The sequence below is a fragment of the Arvicola amphibius genome, chromosome 4 (assembly GCF_903992535.2).
Source record: "Arvicola amphibius chromosome 4, mArvAmp1.2, whole genome shotgun sequence".
NCBI lineage: Eukaryota > Metazoa > Chordata > Mammalia > Rodentia > Cricetidae > Arvicola > Arvicola amphibius.
In genome coordinates, this window is record NC_052050.1 from 79,493,792 (window position 1) to 79,514,373 (window position 20,582).

Sequence of the window (20,582 nt, forward strand, 5' to 3'; positions counted from 1 at the left end):
TAAACAGTCTCTGAAGCAGTTTACTGTAAACATCAAGGAAAGATCTCCAGCAGGCCACCCCGTAAGAGGATTAGGGAGAGGAAGGAAGCTCCTTTCTTCTCACCTGGAGCTATTCATGATAAATGCTCACTTCGGCGGCAGCTGCAGGAGCACCGTCTTGAGTCCCTGACCTCTCTTCGAGTCAGAGGATGCATCTTGAATATGATGGAAGTGACATAAGGCACAGACTCCTTTGTGCTTCTTCCCATTGGCTAGTCCGATGCCTGCAGACTTTCATTCTTCTTCCCGGCGAGGACTTAGGTTTGCGTTCCTTTGGACTTTTCCTTTCACGTTGTCTTTAGTGACAGAAGTGGGACTCAATATTAACATATAGGAAATGGAGTTAAGCTTAGTTTTTGGGTCTGTGTTATATTGTTGAGACTGAAAAATGGGGGGGGGTATGTCTGAACCTTTTGACTAGACTCATGAGAACACTTTTCTTAAAAGCACCATCACCACTGGGTTGAGCCTTCCAGCAGACATCCATCACCACAGCAAGCAGGCAAACCTCTTGCAATACAACCAATTACTCTCTCTTTAAAGCCAGGCATCCAGAGACATAACAAATCATATGCAACAGGATATATTTGGGGGGTAATTTTACTTAATTATAAACAACATCTTGATGTACTTGCCTCTAGAGCCTCTGTGAGGAAGAGTTCAAGTGAATAAATGGTTGCTGCATTTCATGATGTGATTTTAATTTCTCCACCTTGGCTGCTTAAGGACGACAGCCTAATCCGATATCATTGAAAATATGAAATATGTCTGTATTTCCACAATCACTGAGAGTTCAAATTGGATAGTAGGCTCAGATAGAGCTAATGGAAGCTTAACTGAGCTGGAGCAGTGGGGATGTTTGAGGACACAGAAAATTCAGTCGGGGTGGTGGTGGTGGGGGGTCTGTTTAAGAAAGCCTCTGTCCTAACAACGGTACTTGAGTTTAGGTCAAAGAGGGACAGGATTAGAGACAGAAATAAGAGATTTCAGATTTAAGAAAACAACGATACCTTTCAACTTCCCCATCACTTAGATTTCAAAAGAGGAAAACTATTCTGCATATTGCTTAGGGCATCTTCTGGTTATTCTTGAGAGAGGTGGACTAACAGAGTCACCCATCAAAGGGGAAAACAGAAAACAGCATCCACCATATAACACTGAATGCGTTTGTTTGCTACTTACTATGCTTTTTTTTTTTTTCCTTGCAGCTGGCTTCTCTTCCCCCATCTCTGTCATTTGGCTGCTTTAGTTGTAGATGTGACTTTTATTTTCTCTTTTCCAGATGGAGATGTTTAGGGTCAGTTCTGCCAGCAACCCTGTACAGTGAATAACCAAGCCTGCATAACGCCGTGGTACCCTGAGCCCCCAACTCATTTTTGAGGTTGGTACATCTCTGAGGCTGAAGTGCATGCACATAACACTCCTCTGATGCTATTCAGGGAAGACAGATGTGGGCATAGAATCTGTTGCTATTGGAGACTTTTCTGCTCAGGCAGAACGATGCACTGTAGCTGAAACTTGAATTTTAGTATGAAAGATGATTGTTACTGCTCTAGTGCCACTGATTAAGGTCAGCCTCAGACATTGCTTGGGAACAATTAGGATGGCTTTCAAAATCTATTTTTTCTCCCTGACTTGAAAGTCAGGGTTTACCAGGAATAAATGTAGTATATTTAGTACTGACTGTATCAGTTATCGTAAAATAACCACCATTAATTACTTATACTTTTGCTATTGGGCACAGCTCAGCTGGGGTGGCTCATCTCTGTTCCACATCTCTGTTCCTGCATCTCTGATGCAGGCTGAACTCCCTGATATATGTATGGTCAGCAGCCTGGTTGTTAACAACTTAGCAACTGGCTCGAGCTCGAGGCCAGTGAGGCATGGATCTCTTCCTATGGCTCCTGAAGAGGATACTCTGTGTTTCTTATATTGTAGCCATAATTTCCCATCTCTATCACAGTGTCCAACCATCTTAGGAAATATTTCACCCCTTTGCCTAGCTCATTTCTAGGAGATATGTTACAAACGTTCTCAGCTATGACCCTTCTCTCGAAATTATCTGCTCTGCCAGCTGCTGCTGCTGTTGCTGCTGTTGCCGGTCACCCAATGTACTCCAACACCTCTGACTGCATCCTTGCTTTGGACCAGTACTCTAGACCTTCACGACTCTTACAAAGAAGTGGGAACACTGCTACTTTCCCTTTAGTGTGAGGCATTAGCTGTGCCCCAGGCAGAGTTGTTGGCATCCTCATTTTTATCTCCTCTCTAACCATCTGTTGTCCTTCAAGTGTTCATGAAGGCTGGACGAAAATAGAATGGATTTGACAAAAAGGTGTGAAGGAACTTACTCTACTAATAGTCGTTTGATGGCGTCTCTCATGCTCTCTTACCTCTGCGTTTATGGTGAATTCCTCGCAAACTCCTACAATGTCTCTCAAAGGCTCTTGCATGGAGAGCTTATGGGCAGCTTTTGGGTCTGTGGATGGTGATCGTATTTCAAGGGACCCTGATCTAACCATCTAATTAATTTCTCAACAAATTAACAATATGATGGTGCTATTAGAAGGTGATGAAAGGTAGGAGAAGCAGCTCTCCTGGAAGAAGGAGGTGGCTGGGGCTGTGCCCTGGTCCTATCTCCTCTCCTTCCTCTGCATCCTGTTTACCATAAGCCTGGCTGCCTTGCTCCATCACAACCTCTCTGCCGTGATGGACCCAAACATCTGGCCCCGTAGCAAACCAGATCCTTCTCTGCATTAGTTATTGTCTCAGCTATTCTGTGGCCGTGGTGAAGAGCGGAACACGGTTAGATGGGGTCCAGAACTGGTTTAAGTGTCCCATGAGGGCTCTGCTTCACTCCCCATTCCCTCCTTAGACCAGTACCTTGGTTGATGTGATGAAATTCCACCTTAAAAGCCAAAGGAAGGCGACTGGGTTGACCTGATGAAGGCAGTGGCTAGGGTAGTGAGAGCCCAGGCTCTGTGCAGTCCATTCCTCAGCTGACTAATCCTGCCCATCCTAAGAAAGCAGAGACATCCTGCGGGGGTAGCAGCGAGTTACTCCATATGGTGTTCTGCTCTTTCTCACCCTTTTAATTTGGCTCATTGTTCAATCTTAATTTGCAATTGTCACAGCTGCGATTACATTCCTCACATTCCACCAACTCCACAAACCCTTGAATCTGAACCCTTGGCGGCTTTAATTTTATTTTTGTTGAGAAAGGTTATATTGTCACAATGGTTAAAGCTAGCAGTTCAATAAGGGAAAACATTTTTTTTTTTTTTTGGAAAAAATGTAATTCTAATTTAGTATTAAGCCTCAGATCGGGCCGAAACCGTGGAACCTCAAGAGCAGAGGAGTTGACAACTCAGCCATAATCAAGCTAACTGAATTGGACGGAGCAATGTGAGACATAATTAGCAATTCCGTTCAGCGAGCTGTCTCCTGAAAAACTTAAAATACCTTCCCTGCCTCATGCATATTCAGTGCCTCATTTGCTATTGTTTTTATCCAACAGGTTGAAATTCAAAAGGGAAAAATTCCGAGTTGTCTGTCTCACTTTCATCCTCTGCCCCCCTCCTCTCTCCCCAGCAGCCCTCTCTCCCCACAGCCAGTCCCGTTTCAATACCATGGGTCACTCCCAAGCCAACTGCACATTGACAAATACAAAATACTTTGAGCCCATTTTTCTCCCTTTTGTTTGCACCTCTGTCACCCCTTCCTCTCAATTAGATACACCGAGCAGGTAGGCTTGCCCTGGGGAATTATGATCGCTTGATTGTTGTGGTCAGGCTTCTGAAGGCAGGGAGCTGGAGTGGGGAATTCTATCTTCCACATGGTTGCTGGGTCAGGAGGAGGTTCACGCAGAACTGGAGATTGATTGATGATCCCAGGCTCTCCCTCCTGATCTCTGTCTACCCTGGTGGCTTTGGCTTTCACTCTCTTTGATGGTCCAGGCCACTTGGCTGCTGTCTATGGGAGTGCAATGAGACCTCAGAAGTAATGACGGGGAGGGAGGAAAATCAACTATTTCCCCATGTGTTCATTGTATCATTGGTTAGCTGAGCTTCAGAGGTCTGTACTTATTAGCCAGTTTGAGTTGCTATAACAAACTACTGTGGATTGGGTAGCTTAAAGGACAGAAATATATTTCTCATAGTTCTGGAGGCTTAGATGTCCAAGATCTAGGCATTGGCAGATCTAGTGTCTTGGGGGTTGTGCGTCCTCATCTACAGATGATACCTTCCTACTGAATCCTCAAGTGAAGGAGAAGAGGAAAGGGGATGAAGTAAGTGCTCTCTCTCTGTGTCTGTCTCCATCTCTCTCTGTCTACCTCTGTCTCTCTGTCTCTGTTTCTCTCTCTCTCTTTGACTGTCAGTCTGTCTATCTCTTTCTCTGTCTCTTTCTCCCCCTCTAGTTCCAGGGATTAAATGCAGGGTCTTATAAGTGTGAGGCATGTGTTTTCTACCACTAAATCTAACCTCTAGCCCCCATATCTGTCCTCGGAAGGATACAAGTCCCATTTATGAAGGCACTAAAGTCATGATCTAAACCCTTCCCAAAGGCCCTGTCTCTTAATAAGTTATATTGATGGTTATGGTTTCTATATGTGAATCTAGAGAAAGGAATCACAAACATTTAGTTCATAACACTGACTTAGTTCCCTTATCACTTCCTAGTGCTTCATCAATTAAGATCATAATCCTGAGTTTGGATATTGTTAGGCAAATTGAATAAGACAATGTATAGGAAAAATCTAGGTGATGGTTGGAGACTTTGTTAGAGTACAATAATTATGATTTTTGATACTTACTTTGTCTCACCCTGATCTTTCTCTTCTCTTCATTTTATTTGCCATGTGACTTCAGGAAATATAAAGTGGGCTGAAATGTAAATAAAAACACATTACTTTCAACCTCTTTCTTAGAAAATTTTCTTTTTTTGTCCTTGATACTTATTTATTTATTAAAATTTTCCACCTCCTCCCATCCTCCCATTTCCCTTCTCCTCCCTTTTCCCCCTCCCCCTCACTCTCCAGTCCTGAGAGAAGTCAGGGTGCCCTGCCCTGTGGAAAGTCTAAGCCCCTCCCCCCTCCATCCAGGTCTAGGAAGGTGTGCATCCAAACAGATTAGGCTCCCAAAAAGCCAGTACATGCAGTAGAATCAAAACCCGGCGTCATTATCTTTGGCTTCTCAGTCCGTCCTCATTGTCAGCCACATTCAGAGAGTCTGATTTGATCACATGCTCGTTCAGTCCCATTCCAGCTGGCCTTGGTGAGCTCCCTGGTGGTCCTGACTTCCTTGCTCTTGTTCTCCCTCCTTCTGCTCTCCATCAGTCCAGTGCTCCAATATGTGGGTCTCTGTCTCTATCTCCGTACATTGCCAGACGAAGGTTCTTTATCAATGGCTTCTCAGTCAGCCCCCCATTTCAGCCACATTCAGAGAGTCCGGTTTGGTTGCATGCTCATTCAGTCTCGGTCCAGCTGGATTTGGTGAGCTCCCATTAGAACAGGCACACTGTGTCAGTGGGTGGACCAACCCCTCGTGGTCCTGACTTCCTTGCTCATCTTCTCCCTCCTTCTGCTCTTCAATTGTACCTTGGGACCTCAGTTTGTTGCTCTGATGAGGGACTTTGTCTCTATCTCCATCCATCGCCAGATGAAGATTCATGCTGATATTCGAGATAATCATCAGTGTGTTAGTGGGGCAAGGCCAATTCAGGCACCCTCTACTCTGCTGCCCAAAGATCTAGCTGGGGACATCCCCGTGGACACCTGGGATCCCCTCTAGAGCCAAGTCTCTTGGCAACCCTAAAATGACTCCCTTAATGTAGATAACTTCTTCCCTGCTCCTATATCCGCCCTTCCCCCATCTCCACCCTCCCACTCCCCCAAGCTCTCTCCAGTCGTTCCCTTCTTCCTTCTTTCTTCCCCTTTCCCCTTCCCTCAAGCCCACCGCCACCTTGGAAGCAAACAAGATTGCTGGGCAAAAGTTGGGAGCATGGGGGTGGGAGTAGGGGTGGGAGAAAATTTTCTTCTTAAAAGACACATTCTACCAATTAATAAATGCTGAATTAAGTTTTATCATCTCTCTTCTTTAACATTATTAGCTAGTAGGGGCACAAAGCTCAGTTAAATGAGAAATTAGATATATTTCTAATTCTAAATTCCTGGGAGCCTCATTGTATTTCTTCACTCAAAATGACCTTCTTTAGATTCTTGACTTTTCCTTTTGGGAAACATTAGAATTTAAAAAAAACAAAACAAAACAAAAACACACATTAACATTTTAGTTTGCCAACTTGAATGCTGAAGGATTGATTTGCATATGTTATTTAAAAGTGGTCCAAGAAGCAAGTTAAAGCACACTCAAGCATGTCAGTATTTCAGAGGGACCTGGAGTATATCTGGTGAAATGAAATGCTCGAGGAAGATAATTTTGATAGGAATTTGAATGAAACAAAAGGAAGATGAAGGTTGTCACTGGTATTGGAGGAGAGAACTTGGGAACTTGCTATGTTGTAGGTTCACTTTTCCAGGGAAAGTTGATGTCTGAGTGTTCCCAGGGTGAGATAGCAATGGCAGGCCATAGAGCAACTGGGAACGGTCACTCTGTCTCCTGGGAGTAGATCTTATTGAAGGCATCCCCCCTAGTACCTCCCTGACTATCGTCTATCCTATGTCTAATTGCTTCTCGAGCAAAGAACTTACTTCTTTCAAAGTGTGAAATGTCTGTGTGGAAGACTCCCCTCGCATGCTTATTTTATGTGGCCTCGCACGGTTCCCAGACTCACCCTACTCAAACTGTAAACCAGAAACAACGTCTTGGACATTGGATATAAAATGACAGGCAAGAACTCAGCAACCTTTTCCCTCCTGCAGTGTTCTTCTGTTTCTTAATTTGATAAGATAAATCTGGGCCAGGAATTGGACCCTCTGTTCACACCAGGAGAAAGGGATTTCCAGCAAGGGGGAAGAGGAGCCTTCAAATGTGAATACTAAACTCTAACAGCAGGAGGGATGAAACACTGGGTGAAGAAGACTGAGTGACTTGTGTAGTGATGAGCTGCGGCCAGGCCTGTTTTTCATCCTGCCCGGCTCCCGCATAGCTAGTTTAGCCCCGGAAATAACAACACACAAACTGTATTCATTTAAACACTGCCTGGCCCATTAGTTTTAGCCTCTTATTAGCTAATTCTCACATCGTGCTTTAACCCATATTTAGTAATGTGAGTAGCACCACAAGGTGGTGGCTTACCCGGAAAGATTCAGCATGTCTGACCTGGTGGCTGGCTTCATGGCAACTGTCTCAGAGAGGAGAGGCATGACATTTCCCGAGGCATCTGCCTCACTCCCAGCATCCTGTTCTGTCTTCTCCACCCACCTATGTTCTGACCTATCAGGCCAAGCAGTTTCTTTATTAATTAACCAATGAAATCATCAGATAGATAGAAGACACACCTACATCAGACCTGGAAGTTGCTCTTTTTTCATGCATAAAATTAGGATTCTGAACATGTTCCAAAGCAAAAATGTTTTTCACAAAGGTGGGGAGAGAGCAGGGCGTATTCTGGAAATCATGTCCACTTTGACTGGACAACCTTGGTCAGGTCTTTCCAATGTCTTCCAGGCAGAAGTTTGATGATCTACAGCCTTCATAGAGAACAGAAGGAGCCTCAATTGCAAGGAAAGGGTATGGAATAGTATGTAGCCATTTGAGGCTGGGTGAGGGAGAGGTTGGCATGCTGCTAACAGTGGAAAATATCAGCCTTTGCCTGCCTAAGCGAAAGTTCACAGTGTTTTGAAAGGAATTAATCTGATGTTTCTACTTTAACCACATAGAAGCTCAAGTCCTGAGAAGTCTCTGCAAAAAATACATTTTGTTGGCAGGTTGTTGCACGGGGTATAACCTCCCACAAAAATCTTGTCTAAATCCCCAAGAATGGAGAAAATGAATGATATAGTATCAAAGTTGCAGTGGTGTTTGCTGCATGGCCTTCGAGTTTTTTGCTTCTTTTTTTTCTCACACTTTTTTTTAAAAGCAGTGAGTCTATTGAGAAATCTTATTAAAAATCACAAACTGAACAGCACACTTTTTTTTCGAACCAGAAACAGATTTTAAATGACAAAAAAACCTCCTTTAATCTTTTTGTAACATCTTGACAGTTGTGCCAGAAGATGTCTGCTTCTGCCTTCAAAATATAATTGCTTTTGGTCTGAAATAATTCATTTCCCCACTCTTTTTCCTCTTCTAGAAAACCTTGCCCTTTCAGCTGGATATTTTTTCTTAATTTCATGGCTCCTTTTTTTGGAGAGCGACGGGAAGGGTTTGGGAAACCGGGAGGCTAAGGAGATCAGGCAGCATGTCAAGGCACATGTACTTTGTAAAGGGAGTGATAAGGTTTCATCAATAAGGCAAAGAGTGAATAATGCGTGTATTTTGTCATGAAAATGAGGCTAACATCACAGTTTTGAGATATCTGAAATCCCCAAAGGTAACTGACCTTTGAGTTCTACCAGAATATGTTTCTCTCTGTTTAGTTGTCAATAACTCAAGCACTTCTATCAATTTCAAACTATTTTAAAAATGAAGTCTTAAAGATTCCAAATCTTGTGTTTTCTCTAAAGTATAACTCTATACATATAGGAATGGATGTCATCAGGCTTCCATAAAATCTGCATTCATGCACTTTCTATGATGAAACACTTTCAGTCAATAACATAAATCTTTTAGGAAAAAAAGTAGGGGACGTAGACAAGACAAGGGATTGTCCACGGTGGGTCTTTAGGTTTAGTCATCAATGACAACCCATTACTACAAAATGGAATGGTTCTGTTCTTCTAATATATAATTGTATGCCTTTAATCACAAAGCAAGGAGAGGAAAAATAGGAAAGAGAAAAAGAATATGAAAGAATGAGTTGCTATGCATTAGTATTTATTTAACTGTTCTGAACTCCTTGCAAAGTCATGGAATCACCCTGCACTTCTGTTTCTAATTCCACTCCTCCTTCCTAGGAATACTCCATGAATTTCCTTCAGTATTTTGAAATTCAAGTAGTTTTGTACAAAAGTAATACCCCTTTAAAAATATTATTAGGTTTGGTATTTGTGAAAATACCAAATTGGTATCTTAAGACTGGAAACCATCTAATTTTCGTCTCATGATAGCTCTGCAAGGTTGGAAGTAGCATCCTATACAGATAAGGTCATCAAGAGTTGGAGAGTAGGTAACATATTGGAGAGTTACAAACTGAACACTTGCCTGTCGGACTATAAATCTATCTATGCTCTTTCTATAATTTGGTTTCTTAAGCTCTAACATTTACAGAATTCTGTAATCAAGTGCTGCACCATGACCATTTATTAAGGAATTCTAAACTGGAATTGGCATAGGAATTGAAGGCAGGTTGGGCATAATGGCACATGCTTGTAAACCCAGCACCTGGGTCCCTGAAGCAGACAAATTGTGAGTTTTCTGGGTGTGGTGGTGTACATCTTTAATCCCAGCATGGAGGAGGCAGAGTCAGGTGGATCTCTATGTGTTCAAGGAGAGTCTGGTCTACATAGTGAGACCCTGTCAGAAAATTAACAAGAAAGAAGAATATTGTAAGTTGTAGGTTGGCATAACCTACATAATCTCTCTCTCTCTCTCTATCTCTCTCTCTCTCTCTCTTCTCCTCGGAGCTAAGGAGTCTCTCGGCGCGGCTTTACCACTAAACTAAAATAGGCAAGCTATCTATTCCTATCCCTCTTATTTTCTCTCTCTCTTTCTCTGTCTCTCCCTCCCTTTCTCCCCTCCCTCCCTCTCTGCCCCTCTCTCCCCTTCTCCCCCTCTCTCTCTCCTTCTCTCTCTCTCTCTCTCTCTCTCACACACACACACACACACACACACACACACACACACACACTAGGAACAAAAGAGCTGAAGACTCCGCTTCCTAAAATACAGTGATGAGTGATTCTGTGCTCCTGTCAACACTGAATGAGAAATGGTGCTGGGATTGATTGTTAATGTCCGTCATGGGAACATGATGTTGTAGCTTTGCCAATTATTCATAGTAGTTATGACTCATAGAGTAATTTAATAACAGGAAGAAGATGATATGAATTTATGAGTCATAGCCTGATGAAAGCCCTGAATCAGCAGCATATTTAACAGTGATGTCTTGAGGAACTTCCCCTACCTGACTTGCATTTTATTCTAATGGGGATAGTAGTGGATATTTTGTGGTTCTGTGAAACTTTAATGAGATAATGTATTTATAGTGTAGCATTCAGTTTTTAAATATTTATTTATTTATGTTTTTGAGACAGGTTCTTTCTATGTGGTCCTTGCTGTCCTTGAACTGTTATGTAGACCAAGTGGGCCTCAGGCTTACAGAGATCAATCAAGGCTGCCTGGTTGTAGCACAGCATTTATTTCTTGTCAAACACAATCTTTGGGAAGTATTAGAGAGCTTACGATCTTCTAATTTTTCTTTCTCTTGGCTTAACTCTCCAAAGATACAGTTGGGCTGTTTTTCACAGCAAAAGAAGCTAATAGTTTCAATTTGTTTCCCCGACAGTTTCTTTTCATTTCCTCAACATTAGAGATGTTGATTTGGCTAATTGTTTTAGTCAAGAATGAACACCAGACGTTGAGCAAATGACTCTGGAGAGAAGTCGCTGACCTCACCGCTGATCAAGGCTTGATACAGTTAACAAAAATCGGGGTGAGTGTAACACATCTAAGGTGTTGCAGCAGGGTGTGGGGGCAGAGAAAACCCTAATGCCTGTGGTTTGGCGAAAGATGATAATGCTTTTACAGACACAATTTCTCTGTCTAAGCTGCTGTCCTGAGTGATAAGAGGAACATGACAGAGACTGGGGAAGGGTGGAAGCTGAGAAATGAAGCCACAAACTGCTGTTGCTTGTCCCAGTTCCATTAACATCACATAGTGAAGTGCTCCGGAATAGTGAGTGTACTTCGCTAGCTTGTAATTGCCCTGTGCTTCAGTCAAGAGATGGGTAATTGCTCCTATGGGCCATGGATTTCCTGCTAGCTGCATCTGATTGAAACCAGTCATTTATTGTGTTTAAAAACCCCAGACTTGCTGCAGTGTTTACAGATAAACCTTCTGTGCAGCAGTCATTTACTCTACCCAGTCATCCATATATTAAAAATATTACAGACTGCTCCTTCCTTTTTTTCTTAAAGACGGAACAACTGTTCTTTTTAGTTTGATTGAATTCCAGGACGTGGTATTGAGGCAATGACTCTTTTGTATGTTGTATTTTAAATAAAGCTGCATGTTTCTGGATTTAAGCCCTATACTGGAGATATTTGTTAACGGCCACACTACTGTAGTTCTAGATAGGCATTTTTTTTTTTTTTTTTTTTTTTTTGAAATAGAGCTATGAGTCTATCATTCCTGCTTTTATCCTTGGAATGTGATGAAAGCAGTCTGTTTACTCCTCAGCTCAAAGAGGACTATGTATTTTCAGATTTTAATGGCATCTGTATCTTCAATGCATAGAGTATATAATGCTATATGCTCCACACAGCTGTTGACTCTCTCTAGATATACTCAGATTTCTTGAGTTTCCATTCCTCCACCAGTGCAGTCCTATGAAAGTAAGGATTGAGGACTTGAAGAGAAGTTGGATATCTAACCACAATCCAAACTTGTCTAGCGGCTCTTGAGACTTTGGACAGATTTAGTGCAACTTCTCCTTTATGAATAGTGACATTGGTACTGTATTCTACTTGTTCCCTTGATTCCTGTGCAAGAACAAAGAAACACTCAGGGATAAACTAGTTGGGGATAAATGACTAAGGATAAAATATCAGTGCCCTGGAGTTTTGAAATCAGAAACAGTCAGTCTTTACCATATCTCCCTTTTTAACTTCCCCGCTAGACCTGAACACATGGTTGGAGTTCGTGAGTAATTTATGTTCTTTTTTAAGGAAAGCATAGGATCATTCGGTAGTCTTGACATTTACGTACAATGTCTGGTGTGACTGGCAGAAAAAATAAAATAATGAATACGTTTTCTTTTTTAGCCAAGCGAGTGTGAGCGATTTTCATTATTGGGGTCGAATTAGTTTGTTCAAATTAATAGAAGAAATGAGACTCATTTTCATTTTTCTCCACCTAAAATGCTGAGGATTAAGCCAGGACTCTACATGTGGGGCAAACACTGTTATCCATGAGCCGTTTTAACTTCGCCGTCCTCCTCTCTTGTTTGCACTCTGTGTTCCCCACCTATGTGAAGTTGTTCAGTTCATTAGAATTCTTCATGTTAAGGCCAATCCTGAGTTCCCGGAACATCAGGCCAGGACTACTGATCTTCCTTCCACAAAGTAATGTTAAAATTAGTGTTTTGAGCAGAAGCTGTGGACAGCAGCTCTCCTAAAGCTAACCATTCTCAGTAGTACAAAGAAGACCCATGGGTGTGCTCAGTAGTACAAAGACCCATGGGTGTGCTCAGTAGTACAAAGACCCATGGGTGTGCTCATTTTGGAGGCAGTTGACATCGATGGTGTGTGGCTGGTGATTAAGAGCACTGAAATAGGACACGGAGTAAAAACAGCACCACTGTAATGACAGTGATGTGGGAAGCTTTTCAAGAGATCCAAATTTAGTGACGACTTATGGAGCAACAGTTAACTTTGCAAGAATAATTGATGACAAAAAATTAAAGGGAAATACATGAATGAATCCTTCCTTAAAGAAGGAGCGGTTTGCTTATACTGAAACACTTACTGTTGCGCTTATGAGGCCGGTGCTTTCTTCTTACCTAAGGATAATGCAGAGGCTCTGGGAGGCGCAAGAACTTGGTCAAGAGCTTATAGGTGGAGCTGAGATTCTAACTCGGACTTGCCTTTTTCATGGGGTTGCCATTTTTATACCTGGTCCTTGATTATTTTTCTTATGGTTTTAGATGAGGAATTTTTTTTTTCGTGCAGTTAAACGATTTGATTGATCAGCATCTAGCTTTCAGCTGAATTTTTAGGAACTTTTTTCATTACTAATTAATTCAGCTAATATTTATTTTTGGCTCTCTCATGTGTCAGGCACCAGAGCCTACTGAGAATAGAGAGATAAATAAAATGTTCTTTCCGTTCTTGGGAGGGTTTAGTTTAGGAAGCAGATATGCAAAAAATTTCTTGATTTTTCTATTAGAACCACCTTAGATCTATATCCAAGTGTCAAGGGTAGGACAAAAGAATGAGCAGTCAATATGTTCTGGAAGAATCTGTGTTTAGCAGAGGCATCTTTAGATGCATGATGGCATGATAGTGTACACAGCACTGGTGGTGACAGTAGCTGATGGCTTCTGACTCTTAGCATGTCTCTCAGAATGACCTCAACATTTCCACCTGTTATTTATTTATTTATTTTTTTACATACATGCCAGAGTTGATGAGATACAGGCACAGGGAAGCTTGAGGAACTACTAGAGAGTGCAGTCAGGATGTGAATCCAAGTCAGATGTCTCCTGATCCAGCTCCATTTTGTGGTTGCTTCACTGAAGGCGTAGCATTCAAAGGTTTGATGTCCTAGGAAGATGGCAAGGTAGAGTTAAAGGGATGGTAGGGAGTTTTTTGGGACAAGGCATTGGCAAGTGCAAAGCAGAAACCTGAGAAACAACAAAGCATAAAATGGGGCTTGTGCAAAATATGTGGGCTCAGTTGTGGCTTATGACTTGGGGTTTGTTGACAGAAGATCCCTAAGGTTGTGTCTAGACCAAGATGGACCTATGTGGACTTGATGTCATTGTATATCCTTGGAATATTTTATATAAGAAAAGGGGATGTTCCTACTAGTTTTTACTAGTATGGTATACATATTGTTTGGGTTTGAGTGACACTGTCCTCTATAGACTCTGGCATTTGAACACTTGGTCTTTAGCTGGTGACTTTATTTGGGGAGGTTTAGGACATTAACCTTGCTAGAGAAAATAAGCTACTGGAGGTAGACCTTCAGAGCTAAAATCCTGCCCCTTGCCTTTGTCGTGGCACTGTCTTTAATCCCAATGCCTGGGAGGCAAAAGCAGGAGTATCTTTGTGAGTTTGAAGCATCCCTGGTCTACATTCTGAGTTCTAGGACAGCCAGAGCTACACAGTAAGACTGGATCTCAAAGAAACATACACACACACACACACACACACACACACACACACACACACACACAAGCAACCATCCAAACAAAAAATTCTGCTCCTACTTGCAATTTATTCTCACTGTTTTATGCTCGCAACTCAAGGCATGAACGCTCAGCTTTCTTCATCTGACACCAATGCCTGCTGCTTCCTTCCATGCTGTCCCTGACTCTAAACTTCTGGAACTGTAGGCCCAAGCCAACTCTCTTTATTCACTGCTTTGATCATGGTGTTTTATTGCAGCATCAGTAAAGCAACTAATATACACATATTAATTAATTTTTAGAAAGCAGTTTTCAGCTTTGCTCTTTATTTCTTTTCCTGTTGCTGTGATAAAATAATCTGATAAAAGCAACTCAGGATGGAAAGGGTGAAAGACTCACAATCCCAGGGCACAGCCCATCGTGGTAAGAAAACCAGGACAGCAGGAACTTGAAGCAGCTGGTCACACTGGGATTTAAAATACGAATGTGCGCTGCTGCCCAGTTTTTGTTTTCCATTTATGCAGCTCAGGAACCCAGCCAGGGAACAGTGGCACCCATAATTGGCATATCTCCCCCTTCAAAGTACAAGACCAAGGTAATTCCCCATAGCCATGCCCAGAGATCCGTCTCCCAGGTGATTCTAGATTCTGCAAAGTTTGACAACATCATGGATATGAATAAAAGCCCTCATAAGTGTTAATAAGCAGTGATTTGATGACTCTAACTTTTTAATCACCTTGCTTTCTTCCTGCACTTTTGCTTCTGACAGTGCAATTACCTTTCTTCTTGGAATTGAAACCTCCAAATGTTATATTCTCATTTATCCATGTTGGAGGCAGAATTGACATAAACATAATCATTCTTTTTGTTACCTAAACCAGAGATTCATTCTGGAGAGCATCCATATAAAATTACTTTTCCTCAAAGGACACCTTGTGAATGATTTGTGGGTCACAGATTTAGCTTTTAGGGCTGTAGAAGCCTGTTCCAACATTTCGTAGACTGTAATCCAAGCTCCAGGCCTCAAGGTCCACAAAATGAGGCCGGCATTTTGGGGAGAGAGAACTTTGATAAGAGGGCCACTGGTTGATCATTTTGGATGCTGCCTTCTCAGGTAGAGTAGCCAGCAGAGGGAAGTCACTACCCGAAGACATAAATGTTACAGCAGTCCTCTTGGCTCCTGTTTTCTGCTTCAGATTGGCCAAGCACTACTTGACACTGGCAGTTGTTCTTTTTGACTGACTTTGTGGTTCGCTGATAATACAATGACTTTTTAAAAAAATATTGTAGGAGTTTATGTAATTGATGGGCCTGTGGACCACAGACTGGAAATCTACTAGTAAAATGCTTCACTGTCTGGATATTTCATTTCTCTTTCTTCTCAACCTCATCTCTGATGTCAGGTATTTCAAAGCCTAAATGCAGAGTTGATGTGGTAATAAGACCTTTCCTTATCTTGTAAGGAAAAGGTTTAGGTCAATCAGACTCACCCCGGGTTTACCTGCATTAGGCAATTCGACTTCTGGTTGACAAGCTCTCCAGTTTTAACCTAATACTTGTGCTAAAGTTTCTCTATATTTCTGAATGGAACGGCATCTCTACAGCCTTCAGTTGTCAGGCAGTTTGAACATAAATATCATGAACTTATTACTTAGAAAAAATCAGTAATTAGCTTATTCTTCAGCAAAATAATCAATAAACGCCTACTAGTATAGGTTTGCTAGTTAATCACTTAATGCTTTAATCTGATTTAAGAAACTATAGGAGGCAGACAGAGAAAGAACCAAATGAAAAAAAATCTCATTAAGAACAGAATACATATGATCCCATTTTTGAATTAAATTATATGTAATATTAGATGAATGCATTATGGAACAAACAAACTGAATAATGACCTTTGTGTTACAAGGACATTCAATGGCATCATTCTCTGTCCTGGTGTGTATAATTTCCTGAATTTAGAAATGTTTAAAAATACAAGCATAACTTGTTACTACCGACCCGATTCAAAATCTTCTAATGTCTAAGTGGGCAGAATGAGCAAATACTTTACACACGTATCGTTCAAAGAATGTTGTTCACTGTTCAGATGACACAGTCAAGCCTTATTTTTTTAGTTATCATTTTAAACTGAACTTGGCTTCTATGAAACTGATTACCTTAGATTTGTTCATTAGGGAATCGGGCTTGGCAAATCACTACTTTCAATCCTTAGTGACTCTGCAAGTATTAAAAAAAATCCATCCACTACTTTTTCCATCACTGAGAGAAAGCTCAGTGGTTAAGAACACTAGCTTCACTTCCAGTGGACCTGGGATCCTGAGCACCTATGTGGTGACTCAGGATGATCTATAACTCTAGACCACCAACTATAACTCTATTCAGGGAATTTGACATCGTCTCTGGCCTCCATGAGTACAAGGTATAGACACAGTATATAAATATACATGTAGGCAAAAACATTCATACACATAAAATTAAAATGGAAAAAGATACCTTAATTTTGGGGAATTGACATGCAAGTACATGCCTTTACTGACAGCATTTGTTCACTTTTGATATTAGTCACAGTCAGCAATACACACACTTCAGCACATTTCCTGTTACTTACCCAATATCTGTTAGAAGCAAATAGCATGCCAAACAGCATGATGGGTCTTCAACACTGATATTTATATGTAATACCTCTCCCCAGAGGGTTACTTCCTTGCTTTGGAAGGAAATATGATGTAGATATTGAGTTTCGTTGCTTATGTGTGTTTTTATTTATAGAAGAAAGATTGTAAATTGGTTATCCTTCACCACCATTACTCCTGAGAAGCGCTCTAAAACAAGATGTAATTGCTAGGCAAGGTTGTAGTGAATATTTTAACATGGAAATGTAGTTAATCATTAAGCATCCAGTTGGGTGTTGATTCAGCAGTAATTCTCCGTGAATAGCCATAGTTGAGATTTTTTTTCCTTGTGAACTGTCTTGAGTGAATTTGGAAACTTATGGGTAAATGTGTGTCTTTAAGGGCCTTATGTGGGGAGGTACTTTAGGGTTTCTAGGAATTTTGTAATTCTGCCCTATGTTTCTTTACAAAATAGCCCTTGAAAGAGAAGCTTGGAAGGAAATAAAACAACTTCTAAGCCTGAAGTTGGCACAAGAAATTCAAAACTCATAGATTGCTCACTGGGGTGGTTAGGCATTCAGATGGTCCAGATTGGTTTTAGGGCCATTTTGAGAGGCAACTAGAAGGCATTGTGGATGCTATCTACCCTTCAGTCTTGGGCTGCCTCTTATTTGTGCTAGAAAATGTATCTGTTGGAAAGAAAGAATCATGATACTCAAAGTCAAGAATGTAGTCATGTTGGTTAGGCTTTCTAGATGTACAGAGATATATTTTGGATAGATAGGTATGGTATAGGAGGTCCTTCTGTGTTTGTATTGCTTTCATTGATTAAATAAATGTGTTAAGCAACCCCACGTTGGGGTTTATGTTTAAATTCAAGAAAAGGTGAATAGCATGTCCCTCAAATGTAATAGATGACAGAGAGGTACACAGTTTACCAGTTGTAAATTATGGAACTGGTGTGACATTCTCAAAAATATTAATGAATAAATGTAAAAAAGAAAGGACTGGCAGCACAGAAGAAGGAAAGGGGATAGTGTTACTGGGTATTTTCAGTAGTTTGGATCCTGTGAGGTTTTACACCAAACTCCTTCACTTTCAGTAACTTAATTCTCATTAAAATATGCTTGTGAATGTACCTCTGTGCTTTAGACATAGAAACTGGAGACCAGCTGCTGGAGCTACAGATATGCTAAGCTGGGATCTGAAAGACAGCATTGTAGGTATCAGAGGATCCGTTTTCTCCCTTCTACTGTGATGCCATTCCATGAGAACAAGTGATGAGAAATGAAAGGTGGTGGAAGCCAGAAACCTTAGAATATCCAATATGCTAAGCATGGTTACTGTGGACCTGAGTAAACTTAGCTAGCTAGAGAGGTAGTATTGTGTTGAAACTTAGTATTGCAAACAGAGAACTCAGCGTTCTATCATTCTTACAAACATCGACTGATACTAGAGACAAATCAATTAAATCCCAAATGAACGATTGTCTGTCTCCTATTTCCCCACTCACCAGTTTGTTTCTTACTGTAGAAAAACAACAGACCCACAGTTGAATTGTATAGAGGGCACCATAATTGTTTACACATAAAGTTTGATGAGGCACTTTAAAATTGACTTTTGTTGTCTTTCCCCTGTGCATTGAACACATTCAGCTCTCTCCCTCCATTCCCCTTTCTTCTCTATTCTTGCTGCCACCCTCTATGTCATGAAAATGGCAAATGAAATAAATTAGTTTAATTTCTGAAATTACATTACGGTTCTCTCTGCTGTTGCCAGTTTGCGCAGATTAGCCCAGGCAGATGGCTGTGGAGTTTCATCGCTGGTGAGAAAAGGGGTCCCTTCCAGAGACGAAGTACAAGTGTGGGAGAAGGGGAGTAGCTGCCAAAAAGCTGTGTGCTTGAGTTTTTGGGAGAGCGAAAGTAGAGCCTCACATCAGGTCGACTCTGCCTTCCGAAGAGAGGGCTCTCTGAGAGCTAGAAGCAGCTGGTTCTGGAGAAAAAGATGGCTTGAAAAGAATCAGAGGCATTATGAGTCTTAAATTATTTAAGTTCCTCCTGTGGCAGCGAACTGTAATTGCTTCCTATTTCTGTAAATATTAGCAGCTGTGAAGCCTTTCAAGTAAGGCGCTAAGACAGCGCTCAGTGCTTCATACTTATGCTCTGTAATAATGTTAAATATTTGACCTTGGGTTGTCCGGGTGTGCTCACTATCCACACTAGCCCTTCTGCTGGGGAGCTGTTGACACACAGAACTGGTGCCTTATTTTCAGCCTGGACTGTAATAGCCTCAATAGACAGAGAGTTGGCAAAGGGAATTGCAAGCCACTGAGTAACAATGTCTTGAGGAGGTTGCCTCTGTGTCTGCTGGCTTTCCGGTGCTTTCACACCTGTGACCCCACCTACAGGCTGTGTTAGTGGATCCTTCATCAAATTGTCAAAAACTGGAAATCAGCTACCACTGTTCCCAAGCTCCTTCCTGTTCCAGCCTTTCCCTCTGTAATCTCCATTGATCTCTCTGCCTTATGTTCTGTGCAGTTGTCATATGGAATTTTCAGCTTTCAGACCTATCACAGTCTCAGTGGTCCCTTGTACTTGACCCCTGTTTGTCTTCTTCTGGATCACACCCCGTTTTTTTTTTTTTTTTTTTTTTTTTTTTTTTTTTTTTTTTCTATTGCATCTCCATGCTAGCTTCTGGAGGTGGCAGCAGACCTTGGAGCCTTGTATGACCATCCACATACAGCCTGCTCATGTCATGTCATGTCATGTCATGCCATGTCATGTCATGTCTTGTCTTGTTTTTTTTTTTTTTAACAATTTTTGGTGAGTTGACCACTTTCCATCAGAAGGCCACACATCCAAGACAGTGGAAAGCACAATTTGTACTTGATGTGATAAGAAAGAGTGGAAACTCAGGCGGGAAGGGGCAGATCTGGGAGAACTTGAGGGAGTTGTGGGAAATAAATATTAGCAAAAAAGCACATTGCACATAATTCTCAAAGAACTAACAAAAATTTTAAAAGGGCAGTGCTTCACCAATATGTGTTGAGCTGAACTTCTTCTTTCATTTCAAATGTTGCTGGAGCTCATTACTGATAGATTATTCTTCATCCTGAGAAGAAAAGGAGTTAAAATAACCCAGGTATGAGGTAGAATCTCACAGGTGATTTTAAACAGCCATCTACTCTTCATCTGTGTTAACACATTTGTGCTTAGTGTTAGGTGAATCGTGTTTGGTTTAAGCCCTCTACTGCTGACTCATTCCTTTCCTTGCCAGTGACTGGCTTAGGAGTAGGCACATGGCCCAGTCTTAACCAGTGAGAAAACATCAGAAGTATGAAGGAAAGAAAAAAAAAGTACGAAGGATTTGGGAAAAAATACATTTTTATTAACAGGTATAGTATAGTGGTGCATGCCTGTTATGCTAGCCCTCAAGGTGTTGAGAAAGGAAGATCTTGACTTGAAGACCAGCCTGAGCTACATAGTAAGATTTTTTACGAACAAATAAATGAACAAACAAACCACAGCAGCAGAGGGAAGACGTCATTGAGGATCCTGTCGTTTGGTCCTTCCATTTTGGTTCATAAGATGAACAAAAGTGCTACGATGCTTTGGCAAGTGTGGAGAAGCATTCCCAATGGTGAACGCAGGAGGCAAGAATGGGATAGCAGAATGATGGGAAATTCCTATACCCTGGACCATGTTGAAGCAGACCTGGCACAACTTTTTCTTTCTTTCTTTCTTTTTTTTTTTTTTTGTGTGTGTGAGAGGCAATCATGGGCATCTCACACTTTCAGT